The following is a 26,593-nucleotide window of genomic DNA, read 5'->3' as shown; positions in this document are numbered from 1 at the left end:
AACCAGTGACCCAACCAGTTCCTTTTCCTCTTTCTGATCAGTTCAGCATCATTCTTTCTTCATCTACTCTTTCCAAAACAGCTTCGGTTCTTATTCTGTCTGTCCATTTCACACACACCATCCTTTTTCATATCCACATTTCAAATGCTTCTATTCGCTTCTCTCCACTTCGTTTCTGCCCCATACAATGCTACACTCCAAACAAAGCACTTTACTAGTCCCTTCCTTAATTCTTTCTCCAGTGCAGGTCCGCAAAAGATGCTCCTTTTTCTATTAAAAGCTTCCTTTGTCATTGCTATCCTCCTTTTGACTTCCTGGCAGCAGCTCATGTTACTGCTTATAGTACACCCCAAGTATCTGAAGCTGTCCACTTACTCTACTGCCTCATTTAGAATTCGCAAGTTTACCTTCTTTACTTTTCTTCCTATGACCATGGTCTTCGTCTTGTTGGCATTTATCTTCATTCCATACTGCTCACAACTGTCATTTAGCTTCAGCAGCATATACCTTAGTATCATCTCTTCTTCTGCTAACAACCCCATATCATCAGCAAATCTTATACAGCTTATTCTTCTTCCTCCTACTATCACTCCCCCACGTTCTGAAAACAGTTCTTCACTAAATCATCCAAGTAGACGTTGAGCTGAGTAGGTGATAAAGGGTATCCTTGTCGTACTCCTCTCCCTATTTCACTTCCTTCTGACATTTCTTCTCCAATTCTGACTTTGACTCGTTGTTTCATATAAAGGTTACTGAACAGCCTCCTCTCTTTCCAATCCACACCAATTTTCTTTAGGATCCCCATCAGTTGTAAACATAAAATTCCAAATACTAGTTCGTACAAGGGAGGGGTTTCAGTAGGGCACGATGAAATGGCTGAAAATGTTAATGGCAACTGATTTGAGGTTCCTGAAAACGATGGTGAAGGTATCTCGTTTTGGAATTGCATATTTGTGAAAATGCAGAAATTCAAAAAATCTTGATTGCGTGCCGTTCTTGCGCGCAATTTGCTCATAACCTATATGCAGAGAGCACTAGAGGCGAGGAAACTACTTTCTTCCATCCCTGTTAGAAATCTAGATATCGAATTTGTTCACATTTTCATTTAAGACGAAATGAAAAATATTTAGGGTAAGCTCACCTGTTATGTTCACACAAGATACTCTTCAGGACACACCATCTTTTCACAATACAGGCATTTTATAATGACTGCTTCTTTATACGCATCGACACAACAGACACTATTTCCCATACGCAACAGTGTTTGAAGTACCAGACATATGAGTGAAGATTGTAGTAAGTAATGTGCACCTGATGATTGAGATATATATTTAGCAAAATGGGAAAATATCAGTTAGGGTCTTTCATTTGCACTTGAATAAGAAACTAATTATGGTCCGTCCCAGGAATCTGTGGAGTAACTTCGCGCATATGGGGGCGGAGTCTATATGTACCGGAATGTATTGCGGGCAGTATCAGCTCGAGTCCGCTAAGGGGTAAGATGCTCGTGGTAGACGGCAGAGTTCAGATAGAAATTATCCCCTCCTGCAACCGATTGCTCGCTTCGTTCAAGCAATGCCTCCCCCCAAAGCAGTCATTGGTCCTAGCCCTCCCACATACCATTTGCGCAGGGGTCTTGTTTCGTTTTTCTACTCAGATTCCTGGGACGGACCGTAGTTGTCTTTTATACCACTAAATTCAGAATGGTATATTGTTTAACTATAGACATTTTTATTCCATTCTGAACACTAAAACCTAGAAATATTAAACTAAACTTTAATCGCACAGGCATCACTATCCACTCACCTTAGCAGAATCTAAAAACAGTTTAGTTGGTACAGTATCGTTAAATTATCGGTTAAACAACAAATAACAAAAAGATTAGACAAATTCCCACTTTACAGTCGGGATCTGCTGAATTGTAATCAGAAACGTCAGCATATGAGAATATTAAGCTAACAAATGTTTGAATTAAATTTAGGTCGCTTGTCAATTCCGCATTAGAAAGTGGAGATGGATATAGGATGTTTGTGTGATGTTTCGAAACTCAGTAATAAATGCAGTCTCATTGCATTTTTGGTGGCTAATAGACAGATCCTTCATTTACTCTTTATAAATAATATCATCATCCATGGCAGTCAATGTTGATGGGGTAATTATATCTCCAGCTGTAAATTCGGTATTGTGAGTTTTAATACAACATCATTTTATAACAGTCTACACTCTACAGTAATGGCATTGCAAATGGAAAGCTGTCGTATACGAGACCTCTATCAGACAACATAATAACCCAAACGCATTGTAACTCCAGAGCACAACAAATGACGTATATACGTTGTGGTCTCCATTGTGTAGAGGGGCAGAGGTACGTAGTCTATGACTCACATGCTGTTTAAAAGTTTTATTGTACCGAGTTGTAAGATAATTAACATAACAATAAATTAATTATGCAAATCTGGCTTTCAGGTAGTAGCTCCCTGTAAAGCAGGTTTGAATAATTTCAAGGAAAAATTGTTCCGGGGCCGGGTATCGATCCCGGGACCCTTCGCTTAGCGCGCGAACGCTCTACCGACAGAGCTACCCCAAACCTGCTTTACAGGGAGCTACTACCTTAAAGCCAGATTTGTATAATACATTCGTTACTGGAGGTACGTTAACAGAAAGCCACAATTTAAGTCACACAGTATTGTGTGCACTCATAGTTGAGTTCTAGCGTCTTGTCAGCTCATGTGAGTTGTGTGGATAAAAAAGGAAAAATTGTGACGGTGTCGTGTATAGTTCCTGGGGTAACTGAGTCGGTAGAGCGTTCGCGCGCTAAGCGAAGGGTCCAGGGACCGATACCCGGCCCCGGAGAAATTATTCAAGTAAATTAGTTCCATCTTACAAATGACTTTAAAACACATTCAGAAATAAATACATTTTATAAAATGAAATGTGGACCATTAAAAATTCAAAGTGTTTCCAGTTTATTCTTACATTTTTTCACGTTTATTATTATTATTATTATTATTATTATTATTATTATTATTATTATTATTATTATTGTTATTATTAGTGGTAGTAGTAGCGGTAGCGGTAGTAGTAGCAGTATTAGTAGTATTTGTATTTTACTGTTAAGCATTGGATCACTGCATAGGCTACTGATCACCTTTGGACAGATTTGAAATAGCACTAGCCATGCCAAAAGACTGTATAGAACCAAATTCTTCTCGATTGCTCCAAACTACTGGTCTTCTTACTTTATACCGTAAGGGTGAAGCCTCTTTTCCCTCCATTACTATGTATATTAAGTAAATTACAATAATGTTTTAGTTGTCAAGTTGTATTGTTTCTTTGCAACGTTATGTCAAAGTTAAGTACTGTAACAGGCAGTAATTTTGTGTTATTTTGGCAGTATCGATTGCTATTTTTGCGGTTGGAAATATTAGTGAAATAAGTCAGGAATTTACGCACGATTTATAAACGAGCTATTTGCTATATAAGTATAAGGGAGTTAAACGTCTATAATAAGAGTTTTTATTAGTAAGACCGTTACAATATAATTAAATAATTATAATTTGATTCATGTGAATAATGATTGACTAAAATGTATTGTATTTAAAGGAGTCCTTTCATGTAATAGACTTTTATGCTCGACCATGCCGAAATGTAGTAATTATACATCTGGTAGCAGCCCTTTAATGGACTTCATTAAAGTACACCTATTCATTAAAGTTCAGGTTTTCCACCAATCAGAAAACAATATGAAACCGGAAGTATCGATTATTCTCGGATATGCAACCGAAAGACAACTAGCGAAACGTCACGGAGCCTGGAAATCCAATACTATCGCAGAAGGTTATGTTCTGTTACTATAATAATTAGCGTTAATTGTAAATAATATTCAAATAAATTCAATTTGTCATCTCGTTTTTCAATGTCTAAATCAATTTCCAGGTTATATCAAGATTAATGTTCATTTTACTCTCTAGATTATATCAAGGTCAATGACATTTGTTCCCCGGAAAAAATCAATACTTTCGCGTGAGCGCATATCTCACAATTCACGAGATATTGCACAAGATCACTTCCGCTCTATAGTCAGATAAGAATAATGTGAATACTTATGAATAATTTCAAGTTAGAAACATGGTCGAGCATAAAAAGCCGTATGAAACTTGCCTATAATGGTAATTAAGACGCTCGTATGAAAATTATGAAACTCGTTTGCGCTCGTTTCATAAACAAACATACTCGCGTCTTAATTACTACCATTATAGGCTCGTTGCATAATGTACTATTATTAAACTATTCAAGAATCCATTTCCATGAAGTAAACTATTATTATTATTACTACTACTACTACTACTACTACTACTACTACTACTACTACTACTACTACTACTACTACTACTAATATCGTTAGTGCTTCTTATGCACAGCGACTTAGCAGCGCTTCCGAGTGGCGCTGCTATGTGGCTCAAACTCATACAATTTAATTTCATTGATCGCTTTATGTGGATAGTTCTGTTGCTTTGTATGTTATTTTTGCTGGAGGCGAGGTTTCGTCCATGGATAGTTACAGTGTCACATTTGAGTTTCATGTTTGCATAGCTATTTTTCTAGCTGTGGTCCTTGTGTCACTGAGTGGCGGTGTATGAAATCCTGCTACTGTTACTACTGCTAGTATTTGCATTACTATTATTATTGCTAATATTGCTGTTAAAGGTAAAAATGCGCTATGTACTGTATGTAGGCCTACGTGTATTAAGTAATGTATCACATTTCACGTACAGTAGAAGAGGTTATCCAGCAAGAAATGTCACTGCGAGTTTGAATTCGATATTTGGAAGCAGAACGTTAGCAAAAAGTAAATTTCACGTGTTATATAACACTATATTAAAAATGCTGTAACATGTTGGCCGAGGCGTGGGCAAAGACCCAGCGCAATAAAACTGGTTACGGTCGGCGGAAATGGATTATTGGAGAATGTCAGCTGGCATACCGCGAGGAAAGAAAATAAGAAGTGAAATAATAATATACGTCGTCGTAGACCAGATAGTTACGTATAGCCATCTAATTGAAAAGAAACAGCTGGTTTACTTCAGACATAGAAAACGGGCAGGAAGATATAGACTATCTGAAAAGGCAATGCAATAGAATGAAGATCAAGGAAAAGTAAGAAAACCCAAAACAAAGAAACAGCTGGCGTGATGGACTATGGAAAAGAATGGAAAAATAAATTTGACTTACGAAGTACGCCAAAATTAAACTAGGGAACCCATAGGCATCGATAGCCGTTAGAGTAAAGTCACTTGCAGTAATAGAATCCCCACCGCTATAGAGTAGCGGCGAGCATGACTGACCGTGCAAAGAGCGGACCCGTGTTTATATCCTGATTGGAATAAGTTACCTAGTTGAGGTTTTTCCTGGAGTTTCCTTCAACCCATTAAGAGCAAATGCTGGGTAACTTTCGGTCCTCTACCGCTGGCATTATCAGCTTCATCTCATGCAGACGCTATTTGTATGTATGTATGTATGTATGTATGTATGTATGTATGTATGTATGTATGTATGTATGTATGTATGTATGTATGTATGTATTTTTTTATTAGTTGAACGGCATGTCCCATTACAATAAAGGTAATACTACATGCCTTGCTACCTGTATGTTTATAATAAATATAACACATTAAGTCTCGTTTCTGTCACTCTCTAGGCGTATGTAGGTCTGTTATTTTGTTGTGAAAATTTGAGTCTTTCATTATATCTATTGCCTACTCTTATCTATCCTAGATTAAATTATCCTACGTTTACTCGTCTAAATTTGTAACATTGACATAGTTTGTGAATGTATGCGCATGTTCTTGCATTATTTTAAGCTTTGTGAAAGTCCACTTGCCAGTTTTCCTTAACATTTCCCGCTGGAACGCTAGTCTTTCTTTGTCCAATTTCGGGCACTCGAAAAGGAGGTGGTCGACGGTCTCTTCCTCTGCATGTATGTATGTATGTATGTATGTATGTATGTATGTATGTATGTATGTATGTATGTATGTATGTATGTATGTATGTATATAAAAATTGAAAAAATTGTACATTTAAATTTATATACTATAATTGCATAGTAGACATAAGACAAATTGTATTGTATAATTATTAAGTTCAATTCAGGAATCCGCCCCTGAGCACAAGTTCTACTCTTTCAGGGGCGTGCTAAAGTTTTTCTGTATATATTATATTTTATGTTACAATTATTAGCAAAATAATAAATAAATATATGTATGTATGTGTATATGTACGTGTGTACGTCTGTACGTACGTATGTATGTATGTATGTGCGTATGTACGTATTTATGTATTTACGTACGTACGTATGTATGTATTCACACTGCAAATGGGTAAATGCTTTGTGGCAGTGGTAACTAATTACACTCAATAATGAAAATTAATAATTAACACAATTAATAATAAATTAATAATACTAATCATAATTAATACTAATAAATAATAATAATAGTATAATAAAATTAACAAGAAGCATCCTAATTAAATGAGAACGCTCACTTAAATAACATTTAAAGTAAATCTAATTTATATCTTAACTCTAAGTTCGAACTGAAACCCACGAGTATGATATGTTCATACATGCACAAGTACCTTTCAGCACTACACTCATTTCGCTGTCAACTCACACACTGCACTGGTACTACGACACATTTCACTGATACTATCCTGATTTCACTAACACTTCAAAAACAATTAACTCTTCAAATACTTTGCTCCACTATAAACTATAAAACTTTACTGACACATACACACTTCACTGACACAACACACTTTACTGACACAACACACTTCACTGATACAACACTTCAAATAACAAAATATCAGTTACACCCTTTAAATAGTGTGCATAATATACTACTGTCTATTAGTAAAGTCAAGCCTATTTTTAAATAAATTTTTGGTTATTGGTAAAGTCTTTAGTATATTTGCCTTCATTTGTTCGTGAATTGTGAGCAAGACATTGGGTGCGGTTGTAGAGGAATCATTCTGTATCATTCTCTCGGTATCAAGGATATATTGAAAATGTGTATAATCCCCAAAAAATATCGGAATAGATTTTTCTGCTGAATCACAATATTTTTTCCTTTATATAAAGTGAGCCAATGAAACGGGCTATTTTGAAACTTCAATAATATAATTATTGCATTGATTACTTTGAAACTAAACTTTCACTTTACATTTAAAGAATACACGATAGCATTTATCTGTACCTCATGAAATTCTTATTTTCTCAACACTACATCCCGCAGGTGGAATCCATTTCGTTGCACACGTGCTTCACGTCTAGTAAGTTGTATGTTTCCTATTATACGACGCAACATGACCACAGGAATTTCAGTAACTTCATGGCGAATTTTTTCGAGTTCTTCTACTTTCCCCATAAGAAAAAATCGCATGCTGTCAGAAATTCTTTACGGTACTATAAAACATGTTTTGCGATCGTCATTTGTTTACAGCATGGTGGTCAAGTGAAAATGGCGGCTCCGTTCAAACGTTTTGGTGAAGCTAACATTAGTGAGATAGAATTTTAATAAGCCAATTAATAATTTATTTTATTAGAGTACTTTATTTCTTCTAATCTTTATATATTTTCTTCTAATCGTGTAATAATCAATTAAATCCCATTCGAGTTTTGATTTTCTCTAGATAAATCAAAACCTCTAGTGGATTACTGTTGATAATTTTAAGCCTGGACGAGGGGGATTTCTTAGATTAAGGTCTTTCTGTTCTGGTGTAATATCCCCTGAAAACTGAATGGCTGGAAGACGGTATTGTAAATACATGATACTGCCAATGACCCTGATGTATAAAACATGAGTGTAACATATTTTTGTATTGTGAATTTTGAATCTTTTGACTTAGCACAGCACTTCACATAATCAACTCTCGTGCCATTTAGGGTCAACGAAATGAGCAACTTTTGCAAACGTTGGAAAAGACATGGAAGGTTATGAAAATGTCATTGTCGGAATAACGACTTAACTAGAGTTAGGCTGTTATTGCACCAGCGCCTGAATTGCACCTGTTCTTTTTCGTCCTAATTTGGCGTAGTCTTGATGGGTCCACTTCCTGAGACTCGTGCATTAGTTCATGTCCTGCATTTCATCCGTTTTACATAATTTACGACGCCAGCCAACTGTGTCCTTCAGAGGCCTCTGGGTTAGAGAATTTAATCTAATAAAGCTGCTTCTTATTTGTTAAAGATCATCATGTTCAGATTTATCATTGTTGTGTTCATTACTATTGTTCACTTGACTCCAGTTGTACATTATAGCTAAAACATGCATACATGTTTGCAAATTGAAGTTATAAAATCATATGTATTATTTATTATGCAGTCGTTCATATTATATTTTACCTTTTTTTTATACGAAGTATAGACCTATACACATCTCCAGGGCGGGAAGAGGAAAAAAGCTTATTTTGTATAAATTAGCAGAGTTGGAAAATTGAAATATCTAGAAAGCCTGAGGCATATGTGTCTCTGCATTGAAATATATTGTAATTGTATACGTAAATGAACTCCTTTAGTCCTTGTATTAAAATTATATTTCAAAGTTATTGCACTACATTTCCCGCTATTTCACATATAAGGACTTTAAAGGAATCATATCGGTCATTCTATGTAATCTTCAGGCTGACTTACTGGGAAAGATACAAGCTTTCCAACAACTGTTTCGAAGTTCAAAGTGTTATTACTTGTTCTTTGTATTCCTCTGATAACTTCATTTTTATGAATTGGACTTTTGTGATAATGATGTACACAATTAAGGTCAAAATATCAAAGGTTAGAATTATAACGACAGAAATTATTCAGAGTAAAGGAAAAATGTCAGCTCTTCCTTTAAGTTTCTTTTATTTTCATAGTAATGAACATATAAAGATATGATAAAACATTTTAAGGGGAAGTTTCAAAAGAGAAGAAAGAAGCTTTATAATACTTTTATTTTAAAATATGTAAGTCACCATTTCAAAGTTATTTTCTCTAGCCTTTTTAATTTTTATGGTGACGAGTTTTTGCAGATATACTGTTTTAATATATAGGTTAAGACGTTCATTAATGTATACGTTTAGAGTATGTTTAAATTCGCAGATACATTTGCCACGGGCTTGTAAGAACTCATTTTATATACAATCAGATCGTCATTAGAGACAGAATCTGTCCAGAGATTAATCAATGCTGTCAAAATTCCATTTTAAGAGCATTATCAATGCATAATGTCGGACAAGTTGAAAGAAAAATGTTCTACCAGAAATTCTGACAATTAGCGTGATTTTCTTCCGTGATGAAACTACTGAACATAATACTTAATCCATTTTTGACTAGCGCCTTCAAACTGGCATATATTCGACTCCATCAAAAACGTCTTTCGGGAGGTATTTCACTATAATGAGGAATTTCTGTTAGACAAGAATATAACCTATTCTGGAGCTCATTCTACTTATGATCATTAGTCAAAAACAAATTAGAACAGGATTTAAAATTGTACATTTATGAAAATAGATGACAAAAGTATGTGTAGATTGAACTTTTTCTGTTGCTAATAATGTAAAATCGACAGGCACATATTTTACATAAAACCATAGTCTAATATATACAGTCACGAAGCTCAATACGTAGTACATATGCATCCATAGATAGTTGCCAACCACTAGGATCGCTAATATCGCCTCATTACAGACAATGCGAAATAGTACCGCCACAGTCTATTGTTCCTAGCATTCTCACAACTCAAGCTTCGTGACTGTATATACTAGAATGTGATGAAACTATGAATGAGTGCGATCATTTGTTGACAGAGGTCTACGACGTCGCTATTGTTGCAATTCAATGCAGCAACAAAATGTCATCATCAATGCCATGGTTGTTTCCATTTAAATTTTTCGATTTTTTTTTTTTTTTTTTTTTGAGGGAGTGTGTAGAAGTTTAAATTTTAACCCTCAGTTCTTTTAAGTTATGGATTTTGGGCCAATTATTATTATTATTATTATTATTATTATTATTATTATTATTATTATTATTATTATTATTATTCCATTATATTCTCCGATTCTTTTCTCTTCAAAATTGTATATCACATATGATCATACGAAAACTATATCCATGTTAATTTTTCGTTTTTTTTCTAACGTGTATCTTATTTAAATGTTAATTTTTCGTAAGTTCAGTTTTTCACAGAAAAGTAGCCTCTTCTCACCTTTCATTTAATCTAGAAGGATGAAAATTTCAGAATTGTTTACTTGGATGTTGTACAAGTACTTAAATAATGTGTTTTCCTTTTATTTGTTAAATTTTGGGGAATAATGTATTGAAAATCGTTGAAAAAATACGAATGTGGAACAATTATTTCTCAGTAAGACAATGAATTAAAAACTATTCTTTCAGCATGAAGTCAAGTTGTGAGCTGTAATAAATCAGCTGTCTAGCTTCAACAGTTATCGAGAAAAATGTTTCTTATGTAAGACATAATTTAACGTTGTCAAGCTAGCCAATTCCGTATCTCTTAACCGCTTTGTCCATAGGCCTAACAAATATTTGCAGGATTTACACGACTTCGAAACCTCTATTACTCTAGTGAGAAGTTAACAGCTAACGTATCAGTTAACATAGTGAAAAATTGGCTTGACTCTAATCTCCTGTCCTTAAATACTAATAAAACTACGTATATTCAATTTTATTTAACAATGAAAGGTTTACCTCCACGTATGAATAATTATCAGTTAGTAATACATGACATTTCATGTAAGGAATTAACAAATAATTATTGTAATTGCCCACATCTAACACCTTCCACGCAAGTTAAATATTTAGGAATTATTATAGATCAGCATTTACGTTGGGATAAACAAATTGATTTTATGTGTACAAATATAACAAAGAAAATTTATGAATTCATAATACTTCGAAATTTTATAACTAAGGAGGCATTGAGAATAATATTTTTAGCTGTAGTACAATCATTAATACAATATGGTATAATAAATGGGTTGGAGTAGCATCATCTGCACTTAATCCATTAATTTTATTACACAGAAGATTAATACAAATTTGTCTAACCAAAAACATGGATTACCCAACAAATTTAATTTATACAGATTTTAAAGTATGAACTATTGAAGAAATTTATAAATATAGTTTACTAACTTACTACCACAGATATCAAATAACACATAAATCTAATCGACATGAATATCGTACTCGAAGACAAAAATTCTACTTTCCTATTAACTGAGCCTAAATGTCATAACAAGTGCAGCTCTTAAACATGGTGCTAGTTTCGGCCCAAGACTTTATAATAAAACTACAAACCATTTTCCAAATTTGAAATATTTTAAAATTTAATCTTTCAAAAAGAAATTTATAAAATTATTCGTGATATATAATAGTAAAAAATGTGTGTATTTTTTTACCCTTTATTTCTGTCGACTATATTCGTGTTTTTTATTGAATGTCACTAGCTTCTGTCTGATTGTCAATTTATATTAAATGTGGTTTTTCTCTCTTTCTCTCTGACTTATTTTTTCGCTCTTGTGTGTTATTTATTGGTTTGAATTAAGTTACTGTATTTAGTAAACTGTCCTTGTAAATTTTATGTTATATAATTGGCTAATACCACACCGTACACGAGCTTGGCACTTACGGTAATGGCTAGAAACATTTTTGTTCTACAATTTTAATTTGTACTCACTAACTAACTAGCTAGCTAGTTAAATAAATAAATAAATAAATAAATAAATAGGTAGGTAGATAGATAGATAGATAGATAGATAGATAGATAGATAGGTAGGTAGGTAGGTAGGTAGGTAGGTAGGTAGGTAGGTAGGTAGGTAGGTAGGTAGGTAGGTAGGTAGGCAGGCAGGCAGGCAGGCAGGCAGGCAGGCAGGCAGGCAGGCAGGCAGGCAGGCAGGCAGACAGACAGAAAATAAGTAACATTAAAATATTAGTTTAGTGTGATAGTTCCTCTACATACTGAAATATGTTGTGATTTAATCATTGTACGTGATCTACGTAATAGAAACTTTAAAAACTAATTTACTTATTTTCTCTCTTTACAGTTATTACCAAGAACTAATTTCTGCTGTCTTTGGAAAACTGTGAGTGGCATATTATTTAATTTTTATTTTATTTGATAATATCGAAGTAATATTTCCAGTCTTATTTCATGTTGTATGTACAGCATATTCTATCTTCTAGAGCATCACACTGTTAATTGGTTCATTTTTTAATTCCATTTACGAGTAGATTGTTAGAAGGTTTGACGCAAAAGACACGAGTAACCGCTGACAGCATTTTTAGTGACGTTCTGTTCCGCTATATGCTATATACAGTTGTTATCTGTCACATGTTTTAAATCTTTTATATCAGCAAAATCAAGATTACAGAATTCAGCACCAATTATTTGGAGTTACATTCACATCCAACCTCTTCTCTTATCATTTACAACAGAAAATTTACAATCTGATGAGTTATGATTCGTGTACTTTATCAGAAGGAATCTGAACGCACGCATACAAAATTTTTTGCTGAATATGCAAGTCTGTGGGATATTCAATAATCAATGTCGGAATCATCTAGATATTCCTAAATCATGGTTTTCATTAGTGATTTCATATTTAAATCACCGTTGATATGTAATTGCGTGTTACAGTATTATGGAATGAATTAAACGCGTGAAAAGTAATTTGTACATTATAATGCGTATGTAAATTTTAATTTAAAATTATAATCAAACGTGATGCAAAAAACCGCAGTAGGTTTATAGTTATGCCTCCGAGTAATTATGAAGTAATACATGCATTTTAATTAGTTTATTATAATAATTATTTTAATTGTATGTATTCACCGCACTGACTGTCGAAAAAAATTGTTTTATCATTGGATAACTTCTGTAATGAACGATGACTTACATAAGCTTTCTGTAACATAGGTATAAAAAGTAATAGTCGTTTTTGCACGATATTGTGCTTTCTCGTCGTTACAGCAAACGGTCGCTACGATTTAAAGTTGATTTTACTGTATGGTACAATCCTACAACGGATGTAAAATTCATATGCAGTGTTAATTAATATAGGATACATTATACGAAAAAATCACTGCATTTGAAATGTATTGAACTTTATTTGAATAATTCGAACTTCACTTTACAAAAAAAATAATAAAACATTATTCCAACTGAACACGAAATGTTACAAGTACCTGAATCATTTTTACGCGTTCACATTGAAGTTGATGGTGAAGTTTGTACGTTGACCAGACTGCTAATCTTCAGTCAGCTGTTCATAGTGTAATGTACGTACTGTATAGTAAGATTTTCAAACCTTTCCTCTATTTTGTAAAAAGCACTTTCCAAGCTTGTATTATAATATACTATTATCAGATACAAACTCTTACTATGAGTACTAACCTATTGGAAAAGTGCACTTTAAGAGTCGAATCTAATAATAAAGGTGTGTTATGAAGGTGGCATTATACTTCTCATGCGTTTTATTCTTTTGGTAACAAATTCAATTTTTTATGCTCCGAAAGATATTATGTCTATAATTTTTAATTAATATTTAAAGTAAATAATTTAATATACACCCGTATAAGTAGATACATGTTTTTTTCCCCGGATTCGATACAAAATTTATTACTAAGCTTGTAATGTTGAGGGCCGATAGGTTGCGTTACGTCGGTTTCAAGTTGACTATCCGTTCACCAATCAGTACTCTAGCATGCGTAAACAGTGTACCTGCTGAATACTCCGTTCGCCAGTCACTACCGTAGCATGCAGTGTACTTGCTGAATAATAATGTCGAAGATTAAAAGTTCTCAGGCGTATATTTTTGCAGCGGAATTTGGTGAGGCACTAAAGATGTGAGTTGTTTTGCATTGTAATTGTACGGACCCTGAAGGAAAGGAGGAAACTCATACCCATGAATAATTCTATGATAATTCTTCTGCATATGACGAAAGGTACCGTATGTAAAAATATTTTTTTGTAATGCTATGTATAACAGAAGGAGAATGTAGGGATAAGGTTGCTCTGGAGATCCAATCGATTATCAAAACAAATTGGGAAACCGAGTTATACCTCTATAGAGGAAGCAGAGAAGGCAGACTGGGCTTAACCTGGTTTCGTCTAGGAGCTTGGAGGGCACTATCGTCAACGAACAGGGAGCGAGAATATGTCCTCTTTGCGGTAAAGGCGAGACATCACACCATATTTTATCGAAGTGTGAAGCCACAGAAGCTCTGAGGAAACGATTCCTGCCAGAGTCCTTCATTACCTCTAGCAGGGGGCACTTGGCAACATACAATATGTTAAATAACGCTACATTCTGTGAGAGTGTGGGAAAATTTATGGCAACAGTTCGAAAGCTGAGGGTGGAACTGACGGACGGGGAGGGGGGGGCTGAGGAAATAAGGGGAAGAGTTATTTATTAGTGTTGTAATGAGTAGTATTAACACTGAGCGAATAAGGTAATTAGGGGATAATGTTCTTTTTGTATTTATTGGGTTTTTTATTGCGTGTTTATACGTTTTTTTTTAGTTTTACCTTTATATTTATTATTTTGATTATTGATTGCAGTTTCAATAAGGAATTTAATTGAATTGTTACATATATATATATGTGTGTGTGTGTGTGTGTGTGTGTGTGTGTGTGTGTGTGTGTGTTTCACTGTGTTTTTTTCCTTCATATCTTACGTTTATTTTATTATTATTATTATTATTATTATTATTATTATTATTATTATTATTATTTTGTGAAATTTGGTAAGAAGTTAGATTAGTTGTAATTGTGATAATTAATGATAACGGTAGAAATAATAACAATTATTGTTGTTTTACTACTTTATTATTAGTAGTATTATTTTTGTTTGCTTTTAAGATTCAAACTGTGCATAGTTATAGCACGAATGGTCGTACAGGCTCGTGCGAAGGATCTTGTGTACATGAGTTTGTATAATTGTGTATCAATAAATGCACTTCATTCATTCATGCATTCATTCATTCATTAATACTTTTAGAACTGTCCAGATTTGTTTATCTTCATCTTGTTATTCCTGTAATCGATCGCAGAATCAAGTCAATGGCCTCGTACTAGCTCACGTCCCCGGTCTATGTACCATGCTGCTCTCAACATTTGTAATCGGTTCCAATTCCTATTAACGAAAAATCAAGTAAAATGTCATTGATTTAATAAAAACACTTACAACTACAACCACTGATATTGATAACACTTCTACTGCCACTAATGCCACAATTTCCATGATCTGTATAATCTCTAGCATTTGTAAACTTTTATCATTCGGATGAAAAGCCTTTTAATGCTCTTTTTTTCCTTCTCTTTTTTTTTTTTTTTACTAACGGTTGTCAAACAAAGGCAATGGAAAATAACCCCAAACAGACTGCTTCGGGGCGCGCGAACTAAAAGTTTTGCGGATTACGATATGGTTCGTGTTCGAGTTGCGGAAAATTGTGAGTAGGCGTGCTCCAGCTGATACAAAAGAGGGAATGGCGACTTGCCTCCGGCGAAAGACGCAACTGACGCTGCTGTCTAATGTACTCCTCTCCAACTTTGTCACCGCTGATGCTAAAATATGTAATTTCCTTCGCACAACGGCCGAGATTTCTCACATTTTAAAAGTAAAATTCTAGGTTTATACTCGAGTATTCGTTATTCTTAAAGGAACTTAAAGAAGAAAATTGACAAATATGGATGTTTTCAGAAGAACAAAGAGGATAACTTCGGCTCCCAAGCTACCGTTGAATAACGTTGTACACCGTCTTTCATAAGTCCGTGAACATTTCAGAAATTCACAACAAATAAACTAAACAACAGATAATTGTAATTCTTATACCTATAGAACGAGGAACTGTTCGAGTTTTGTTAGGAAAAAGCTTGTACCGCATAGTTACCGTGGCTTGCCGCTGGGAGGAGTAGTCGTATTGAACTAGCTTTGTTAGCAAAAAACCTGTGATAGGACTAGTTATTTTTCCTCTGTCTATAGTTCATAATGAGCTTAGAAATTCTACCATGACTCATTCTTTGCACGCGGTTTAATCATTTATTTCGACAGTCAGCAATGTTTTTAAGAATGTTACGTACTTGCAGACTATTTCTTATTACTTCATTTCTTATGTGATCCTCTTTTGAAACGTCAGCAACTTCTCAGAGTAAGCCCATTTCTGCAGCTGTATTCTGTTCCGATCTCTGGCTATCATGGTCAGAATTGCCAGATTTGTTTACCCCTACTGCAAAGCGAATTTCAAGTAATCCCATGGTATAGCCTACCCTCGAATCCATCACGTCAAATGCTATCTCGCTTTTCAATACCATCGACGCTAGTTCTATGATGGACGTTAAAAGATTTAGTCAGAAATTGGTGATTTTGAGTTATGGCCTCCATATGAACACAAAAATATACTTCTTTATACGGTATGAAGAGTATATGTCTATCTTCTTCCATAATGATATAGAGCGTCAGATTTTCTAGCCCAACATAATGCTACTTATTCTTATTTCAAATTTTGCTTTTCCTCTACTGAGAACTTGCAATTTATGACTTACAGTATATAGGTACCCTTTTAATGTTTATTATTAGACGAGAAAAATTCGCTCCGGCGCCGGGGAACGAATCCGAGTCCTTGGTTCTACGTACCAAGTGCTCTAACCACTGAGCTACGCCGAAGTTCAATCCACAGCACCGGATCGTATCCCTTTCCTCTAGTGTTTTTTTCCTTTGTGGCCTGACTCCAAGTTCGGCATATATGTTGACATATATTAAGTCAACTGCCATTATACAAGGAGCGCACTCAATTGAGTGACTTGGTGGCCGGGATTCCACAGTAATATGCACTGTTGGGCGAAGAATCTACGTAAATATTAATTTTTAGTCCTATAGAATATATGTTATGGTAACAATGATTTTTAGAGGAGAAAAATTCTCTCATTGTTACCGTAAGCGATAGCCTATATTCTATAGGACCAAAAATTAATCTTTACGTAGAATCTTTACATACGCACCATAAAGTTAACTTCAAAGTTAATACAGCATCGCTAAATATCAGATTATAAACACGTGAAGGAAAGTTCACAAAGACGTAAGAGAATATTTTCATTTCAAAAATTGAATAAATTGATAGCACTTGTTCGTTCTCAATACATTCTGAAACTTCCATCTTCTCCACACGTGAAGCAGTTCCGGAAGCAGTTGTATTGGTTAATTTACAGACGTCGAGTAACCGACTGTTCCAGTTCAGCTACGAGATTGTGACTGTTTTAAATTTTGTGAAGGTTTAATTAAAGCATTACAAAGGACATCCAATTGAAAAGAACCGCGATTCCCCTTTGCGAGTGGTATTACTTCCATTAACCGTTACCTACTCGTTCGCCTGCAGTAATGTGTTCTGACTACCTGCCTCATCTGCATGCATAGCTGTGTGCCGCACCAGCACGGCGCTAGAAGTTTCTTGTATGGTTCCACTTGTACTTGGATGTAACCTCAGTCTCTAAGAATGGCATTAAGTACACGACGATTGGAGAATAGTAATTTTAATTACTATCACAAATTATTATTACAAAACATCTATAGAGTTTTATTATAAAATAACATAGTTGAAATTAATATATAGTCAAACAAAGTGAGCAACCAAGATCAACAAAGCAAACCGGATTTAATGTATTCAAATGTTTTCAAATTTATTTACAATTTACATTTGGAATGAATACATATGAATAGACACCCGAAATGAGCATATGCTCGTGCTCGGGTACAGTCCAGTAGTCTACATAAATTTTACAGAGATCAAATCGTCGCCTGAATGCAAGAACTAGGTAACTTGATTTTTCATACTTTGTGACATTGCCTATTTACTTATTTATTGTACTGAGGAAAATGTCTCGTTTTCTTGTACCTATTTTTTATATTGGAAAATAGATGTCGCTGGTATCGTTCGATCAGTTATCTAGTTCTTGCATTACATTTTGTGCGATTTTTGCTATGCTATAAAAGAGGTAACTAAAAAACGCAAATTTCGAGTTACCTAGTTCTTGCATTCACGTGACGAAATAATAATGCTGATGATAGAAATAATAGTAACAATAATAATAATAATAATAATAATAATAATAATAATAATAATAATAATAATAATATTAGTTATAAAACAAAAATATTTACAATAATAAAATAAATACTAAGACGGATAAAATAAAATATAAAACTACTAGCGAGAGTTCACACAACTTAAATAAGCATATAATAACCGGAAAAAGGGTTTTCCCTCAACCCGATACGAGCAAATGCTGGGTAACTTTCGGTGCTGGACCCCGGACTCATTTCACTGACATTATCACCTTCATATCATTCAGACGCTAAATAACCTAGATGTTGATACAGCGTCGTAAAATAACCCAATAAAATAAAAAAAAAACGGAAAAAATGACGAATTCGATAATCAACAGAAAAGTTCGTTGTATCGCAGACGACAGCAACCGCCGTATTGACATTGTGTTATGCATTAATGGTACTAGGGGGGAGCCGAAAGTCTACGTAACTGCCGTTCTCTTACAAGTCAAACTGTTCATTATTACCAGGAATAAATACAAATAATACTGAAATATATTAATCAAATTTCAGTTATAGATCTCCCCTTTTGTGCAAGAGGTATCATATCAAAATATTTATGAATGGCGGGGAAAATATAAATTTCAAGAACTCTCTAGTGACAAGATATAGTGACAAGTACAATCAAGTGTATCTGTGGCGATGCTAAGAAATCATGCATATGAATTTTGTGTAGTCCTTATTCAGCAATACTGACTCCATCCACCATTGAGAATAAAGTGGGCCTCATCTGTCCACAGTATTCGATATAACCTTTCTGCTTCAATTTCAATCTGAACTAATACACGTAATGAAAAGTAGTATATATTTCAGAAATTTGCTTCCCTCAATTCATACAGCACTTGCATGTAGTTTAAAAAAGCACATTTTAATGTGTTTGCGTAAAATTTTACAAACAGTGCTGTGTGGAATTTTTTATTAAATTATTATTTGTTTGTAATTATGATTAAATTAACGATTAGGGAAAACACGGGAATTTTACTGGAAGCAAGTAAAGAAATAGGTTTGGAAGTAAATCCCGAAAAGACAAAGTATATGATTATGTCTCGTGACGAGAATATTGTACGACATAGAAATATAAAAATTGGAAATTTATCTTATGAAGAGGTGGAGAAGTTCAAATATCTGGGAGCAACAGTAACAAATATAAATGATACTCGGGAGGAAATTAAACACGGAATAAATATGGGAAATGCCTGTTATTATTCCGTTGAGAAGCTTTTATCATCCAGTCTGCTGTCAAAAAATCTGAAAGTTAGAATTTATAAAACAGTTATATTACTGGTTGTTCTTTATGGTTGTGAAACTTGGACTCTCACTCTGAGAGAGGAATAGAGATTAAGGTTGTTTGAGAATAAGGTGCTTAGGAAAATATTTGGGGCTAAGAGGGATGAAGTTACAGGAGAATGGAGAAAGTTACACAACACAGAACTGCATGCATTGTATTCTTCACCTGACATAATTAGGAACATTAAATCCAGACGTTTGAAATGGGCAGGGCATGTAGCACGTATGGGCGAATCCAGAAATCTATATATAGTGTTAGTTGGGAGGCCGGAGGGAAAAAGACCTTTAGGGAGGCCGAGGAAAGATAATATTAAAATGGATTTGAGGAGGGTGGGATATGATGATAGAGAATGGACTAATCTTGCTCAGGATAGGGACCAATGGCGGGCTTATGTGAAGGCGACAATGAACCTCCGGGTTCCTTAAAAGCCAGTAAGTAAGTAAATAAATAAGTAATAATGATTAAATTATTAATTGATGTATTTATTTCTAATTTTTTTGTTAAAATTAGAATTTGGCGATATTTTAGTATATTTAGAAAAACCTGTCCTTTAATCAACATTCCACGTCGAGCAATTCCAAACATTTGCTTAAAAAATTAGCACTGCTGACTGACAACGGGTTTTCTCCAGATAGGGCTTGGATTTCATTAACGTCCTCTGCAATCTGAGTATCACTAATTCTTGTCTTCTGAGACGTCACATCATCTCACATGCATATTGGGTACGTTCTACAATGTCAGATGTTAAAGACGAATAAAGATTTGACTAATATGGTGCAGTGTAAACGAGCAGAAATAATTGAAACGGTGTCGGGTGAAGTTCCTGGGTATCTCAGTCGATAGAACGTTGGTGCGCTAAGCCAAAAGTCCCAGGCTTCACAGGGAGCTTTACCTGAAAGCTATATTTGCATAATATATACGTTACTGTAGGTACGTTACCAGAAAACCATAATTTAAGTCACACACAGTTTGTGTGCACACTTGATGTGGGTTTCTGGCGTCTGTTCAGCCCACTCGAGTTATGTGGACAAGAAGGGAAAAATTGAGACGGTGTCGGGTGAAGTTCCTGGGTAGCTCAATCTGTAGAGCGTTGGTGCGCTAAGCCAAAGTTTCCGGACTCGATACCCGATCCGGAACAATTTTTCCCTTGAATTTGTTTAAGTCTACTTCACAGGGGACTTTCCCTGAAAGCTAGATTTGCATAATTATGTAATTGTTAGATTTGAAAAGTAGGCAGAGGAGCAAATGACTACACGTCAATATGCGCGGCGCTAGATAAAAATAAATACTTTCAGCAAGTTTCATTATGGACATGAAATGTCTGTCGTAAGGGATGTCTGTTGAGATTCATTCTGTAAAGAAATGTACTTATATTGAAATGACTCTGCAGTAAAGTTATGTAACTGAGGGAAACGGGAGCGATTAAGTGATTGGTAAAAGGTAACAATATCCTTCTCTTTGTATTGTTGTTCCAGTTTTCTATCACACACGAGACGAATGAGTTTTAATTGAATGTTTGGCGGGACATCTGATTTAAACACTGAAAAATAAGTGCACTCACTCTCGCTATACAAAACCTTTGCTATCCCGTGGGAGAGGAAGCGACGTGTTTACCTATGAGCAAAGACTATATAGACCGAACAAATTGCTACAGCTGGTACTCATTAACATGGCTGATATAGAGTGACGCTTTGCATTTCCTGGACGACATTGTTAGTGTCATGCTGTACATATGTTATAAAATGCAATGTAATAATAGTACATTATGCAACGAGCCTATAATGAAGGTAATTAAGAAGCGAGTATGGATTTTTATGAAACGAGCGCAAGCGAGTTTCATAATTTTCATACGAGCTTCTTAATTACCATTATAGGCGAGTTTCATACGACTTTTTATGCTCGACCATATTTCTAACTTGATATTATTAATCTTATTGTATCTGACCTGGAGCAATGTCCCGTATGTTGTGAGATGTGCGCAGACGCGAAAGTATTGATGTTTTCCGAGGAACAGATGCTCACATTGACCTTGCTAGGCCATAAGAACCTACAGAGATAACACTGAAATAAAATTAGACATTGAAAAACGAGATGACAAATTGAATTTATTTGAATATTATTTACAATTAACGCTAATTATTATAGTAACAGAACATAACCTTCTGCGACAGTATTGGATTTCCAGCATCCGTGACTTTTCGCTAATTCTCTTTCGGTTGCATATCCGAGAATAACATATACTTGCGGTTTTATAACGGTAAAAAGCTGACCTGTCATTGGATGAACAGTTGTACCCTGAGTCGTCATTGGATGAAAGACCTGACCTTTAATGAGTAGGTGTACTTTAATGACATGTATTAAAGGTCTGCTACTAGGTGTATAATTACTACATTTCGGCATGTTCGAGCATAAAATAAAATAAAATCCAATTGGATGATAAAACACTCATTTCTAAAAGGAAAATCAAATTGTCATTCAATTTACAACAACCGATTGTTGAAGGACTGACCACTGTGTAGCAATAAATTTCAATGTTTGAGTAAAAACAGAGTGCAACAAAATATAATTATACTATACGAAATAAAAGCTTCGATCCTGTTTTAAGGAGACGGTTAATTTGTCTGTAGCGTTTATGAAGAAATGTAACTTATGATATTTACGAAATTGTTGTTCGCGAAATTTTAAAATTTCCCAAGTTTTTGTTACTTTTAAACATTTTCCCTTTGTCTCACGATTCCAGAATTATGTCTATTTTCCCTCGTCCGTGGGAAATTTCTCTCACTCTGGCAACACTGTTTGACAGAATAATTGACACAAAGTAAGAGTTAACGTTGTGTTATTTGATTGGGAATTTATATATAGTGTATAATTTTAACTTGAAGCAAGTAAAGCGATAGGTTTGGAAGTAAATCCCGAAAAGACAAAATATATGATTATGTCTCGCGACCAGAATATTGTACGAACTCGAAATATAAAAATTGGAGATTTATCCTTCGAAGAGGTGGAAAAATTCATATATCTTGGAGCAACAGTAACAAATATAAATGACACTCGGGAGAAAATTAAACGCAGAATAAATATGGGAAATGCGTGTTATTATTCGGTTGAGAAACTATTGTCATCTAGTCTACTGTAAAAAAATCTGAAAGTTAGAGTTTATAAAACTGTTTTATTACCGGTTGTTCTGTATGGTTATGAAACTTGGACTCATTTTGAGAGAGGAACAAAGATTAAGGATGTTTGAGAATAAGGTTCTTCGGAAAATATTTGGGACTAAGAGGAATGAAGTTACAGGAGAATGGAGAAAGTTACACAACGCATAACTGCACGCATTGTATTCTTCACCTGACATAATTAGGAACATTAAATCCAGACGTTTGAGATGGACAGGGCATGTAGCACGTATGAGCGAATCCAAAAATGGATTTGAGGGAGATGGGATATGATGATAGAGACTGGATTTATCTTGCACAGGATAGGGACCAATGGCTGGCTGACGTGAGGGCGGCAATGAACCTCCGGGTTCCTTAAAAGCCATTTGTAAGAAAGTAAGTAAGTATAATAATTAAAAGTTTCCAACTTTTTGTTACTTTTAAACATTTTCTCTGTGTCCCATGATTCCAGAATTATGTCCATTTTCCCTCGTCCATGAGAAATTTCTCTCATTCTGGCAATACTGTTTGACATAATAATTGACACAAAGTAGCTTGTAAGACTTAACGTTGCGTTATTTGATTGGGAATTTATATTCATTCATTCATTTAGTGTTCTGCTCAAGGGCAGGTCTTTCACTGCAAACTCAGCTTTCTCCAGTCTGCCATCTTCGTTTCCTCATATGATCCATATATATTAATATCGTCTATCATCTGATATTTTCTTCTACCATGAACTCTTCTCCCGTTCACCATTCCTTCCAGTGCATCCTTCAGTAGGCAGTTTCTTCTCAGCCAATGACCCAACCAATTCATTTTCCTCTTCCTGATCAGTTTCAGCATCATTCTTTCTTCACCCACTCTTTCCAACAGAGTTTCATTTCTTATTCTGTCTGTCCACTTCACACGTTCCATTCTTCTTCATATCCACATTTCAAATGCTTCTATTAACTTCTCTTCACATCGTCGTAATGTCCATGTTTCTTCACCATATAATGCCACACTCCATAGAATGCACTTCACTAGTCTCTTTCTTAGTTCTTTTTCCAGAGGTCCGCAGAAGATGTTATATATATATTTTTTTTATTTAACGACGCTCGCAACTGCAGAGGTTATATCAGCGTCGCCGGATGTGCCGGAATTTTGTCCCGCAGGAGTTCTTTTACATGCCAGTAAATCTACAGACATAAGCCTGTCGCATTTAAGCACACTTAAATGCCATCGACTTGGCCCGGGATCGAACCCGCAACCTTGGGCATAGAAGGCCAGCGCTATACCAACTTGCCAACCAGGTCGACTCCGCAGAAGATGCTCCTTCCTTATATATAGAGTACAATTTTAACATTGTAGACAAAATTATAAAAATGAATACTATTCTTGTTATTACACGAAAATTTCCCAATTTTTACCTGTATACCCAAATATCTTGTATTTAGGAAAATTCCCTCCCATTTGTTAAAGCTGTACTGTTATAACGCAATGCAGTAAATATCAAACACACCGTCACACTATCAGTTCGTAGCAGTCCTCCGTGTTACGGCCGACTCTTCAGTGTTATTAGCATCATTTGGTAATCTGGTCCCCTATGATTGTTGTAATTCAGTTGTCCGTTGTTAGAGTTTCATGTAACAATAATCATATTACAAACACAAGTTGTTATGTGTTTGAATTTCTATACAGCACTGTGATTTTGTTGTTTTGTGTTATGCTGATGTCTCTTGCAAGCACGCAGAACTTCAATTTGCCCCGATCTAAATTATTAATTACGTTTGAAAACATGTCCACCGAACTCCCCTACCAGTACCTGGGAAAACGCGCAATTAACTCGCTTGTGTAATGACGTAACAGGCTAAAACAACAGTTGCCTACAAAAGAAGTTAGTTCAGAATCAACTGACCGTTTCGTGAATTTGCTATCGATTTAATTAACTACTTATCAGAGTGAAACATTCTTCTGCGCATCGCTTGAGAAATATATTATACAGTATATAATAACAAACATTAGAACATTGCCCCTTATGGTAGTTGGTCAATACCAACTGCAGTGCATTCATTTGTTAAAGAGCTTCATTTCTTCATTCGTGGCCCAGATTATGCTTGTACTACAACAGTGATCAAATGGAATGCTCAACCTATGCTATTATATTGGCGGGTCTATCCTCATTTTTTATACAGGGACTTTCATAATTAACGAATCTATCGAAAAATTAACTTTTTTTGGATAATTTTTTGAAATTATGTTCATCCTCATGAGAAAGAACTCTTCCCGGTGACGGAGGACGGATGATTTGAAATAAATCTTAGTAGTAAAAATATTTTTTTCATATAGCAGAAGGACAGTGTTTTACACATAATTTTCATTATGGTACAAGATACAGTAAAGGAAGAAATAAATGTTGATTATTTCCAAGCATTTTACTGCTGTAAGCTGTACCTAACCCCTTATACAATAAAACTAAAATTCTTTCAACAATTTTCTATCATAATACACTGTTCCCTTAAATTGATTAAGCATATTCGGAATTAAATCGATGGCTTTCCCAAAACACGCTATGATATGTTTCATATAGAACAATTTTTATCTCAAGGTCCTTTCTTGGTATCACTTTTGAGGTTCAGACGTGTCTTCGAACAGTTGACTAAACAACAAGAAACAAAAACGAGCAATATTGTATTAAACTCTTTTGTTTAAAATATCTCAAAGAATAACTCCCTGAAATTAATGGCATTACTTACGGTTCGCTCTATATACCACTGCCACTCGGAGTGTACTCGCAGTGTGCATACATGCATGCATACATACATACATACATACATACATACATACATACATACATACATACATACATACATACATACATACATACATACATACATACATACATACACACATACATTTCCAAATGTATATTTATCGTAGGAAAGGAAAAATCCTAAAAACATGTAGCATTACTCTGTAATGGAGCAGGTTGTTCAATAAAAAATACATACATACATACATACATACATACATACATACATACATACATACATACATACATACATACATACATACATACATACATACATACATACATACATACATACATCGAAATTAGGAAAGGAAAGAGGAACACTAATCCAATCTATACATAAATGTGGTGGGAAGTGGCCTGTGGACAAGACAAAATTAGTGAAAAATTATGTAAAATATTTTATGAAGTTTGCAAATAGTATAGACTTTGAACAACTACAACAGGCTGGCTAGTATATAAGGATATGTTATTTGGGAAGATAAAGAGGTTAAAAGCCAGAATTAAGTGATAAGGGACGAAAATAGGTTACTTATATTCTGTAAATAAGCTAGAATATTAGAGGATATAATTTATTTGAAAATAGGCTCATCAAAAGATAGTAAATATGTAAATACTGTAAATATTTAAATGCTAAAATGTGTAAATAGTAGATTCTAGTACTTTATAGGTTAGGAATAGGAAAATAAGTTACACTAAGAGGTAACAATATTATCTTGACAGTTACACATCATAGATGAACTACACTAATCCATACTTAACATAAAATAGCAACATAATAATATATAATGTAGATCGATAATGTACTTCAAGATAAACCTAGGCATGTAGTATTACTTCTCATTTGTAATGGAACATGCTGCTCAAAAAAAGGTACGTACATACATACATACATACATACATACATACATATATACATACATGCATGCATGCATGCATGCATGCATACATACATTTCCAAATGTATATATATCTTAGGAAAGGGAAAATCCTAAAAACATGTAGTATTACTCTGTAATGGAGCATGTTGTTCAATAAAAAATACATACATACATACATACATACATACATACATACATACATACATACATACATACATACATACATACATACATACATACATACATACATATATACATTTCCAAATGTATATTTATCGTAGGAAAGGGAAAATCCTAAAAACATGTAGTATTACTCTGTAAT

At 34.5% G+C, this 26,593-nt stretch overlaps 1 long non-coding RNA gene across 1 annotated transcript in view; it reads left to right on the top strand.

Annotated features, from left to right (window-relative positions):
* The window catches only part of LOC138698812 (uncharacterized), a 478,375-nt gene that overhangs the window by 82,288 nt on the left and 369,494 nt on the right, over positions 1–26,593 (top strand). Inside the window, exon 2 of the long non-coding RNA XR_011331941.1 lies at positions 12,103–12,141. This is a non-coding gene — a long non-coding RNA (uncharacterized lncRNA). The remainder of the gene's footprint in view (positions 1–12,102; positions 12,142–26,593) is intronic.

This window comes from Periplaneta americana, chromosome 4 (genome assembly GCF_040183065.1).
Source record: "Periplaneta americana isolate PAMFEO1 chromosome 4, P.americana_PAMFEO1_priV1, whole genome shotgun sequence".
NCBI lineage: Eukaryota > Metazoa > Arthropoda > Insecta > Blattodea > Blattidae > Periplaneta > Periplaneta americana.
Note: the sequence above shows the minus strand (reverse complement) of the source record. Positions and strands in the feature narration are given on the sequence as shown.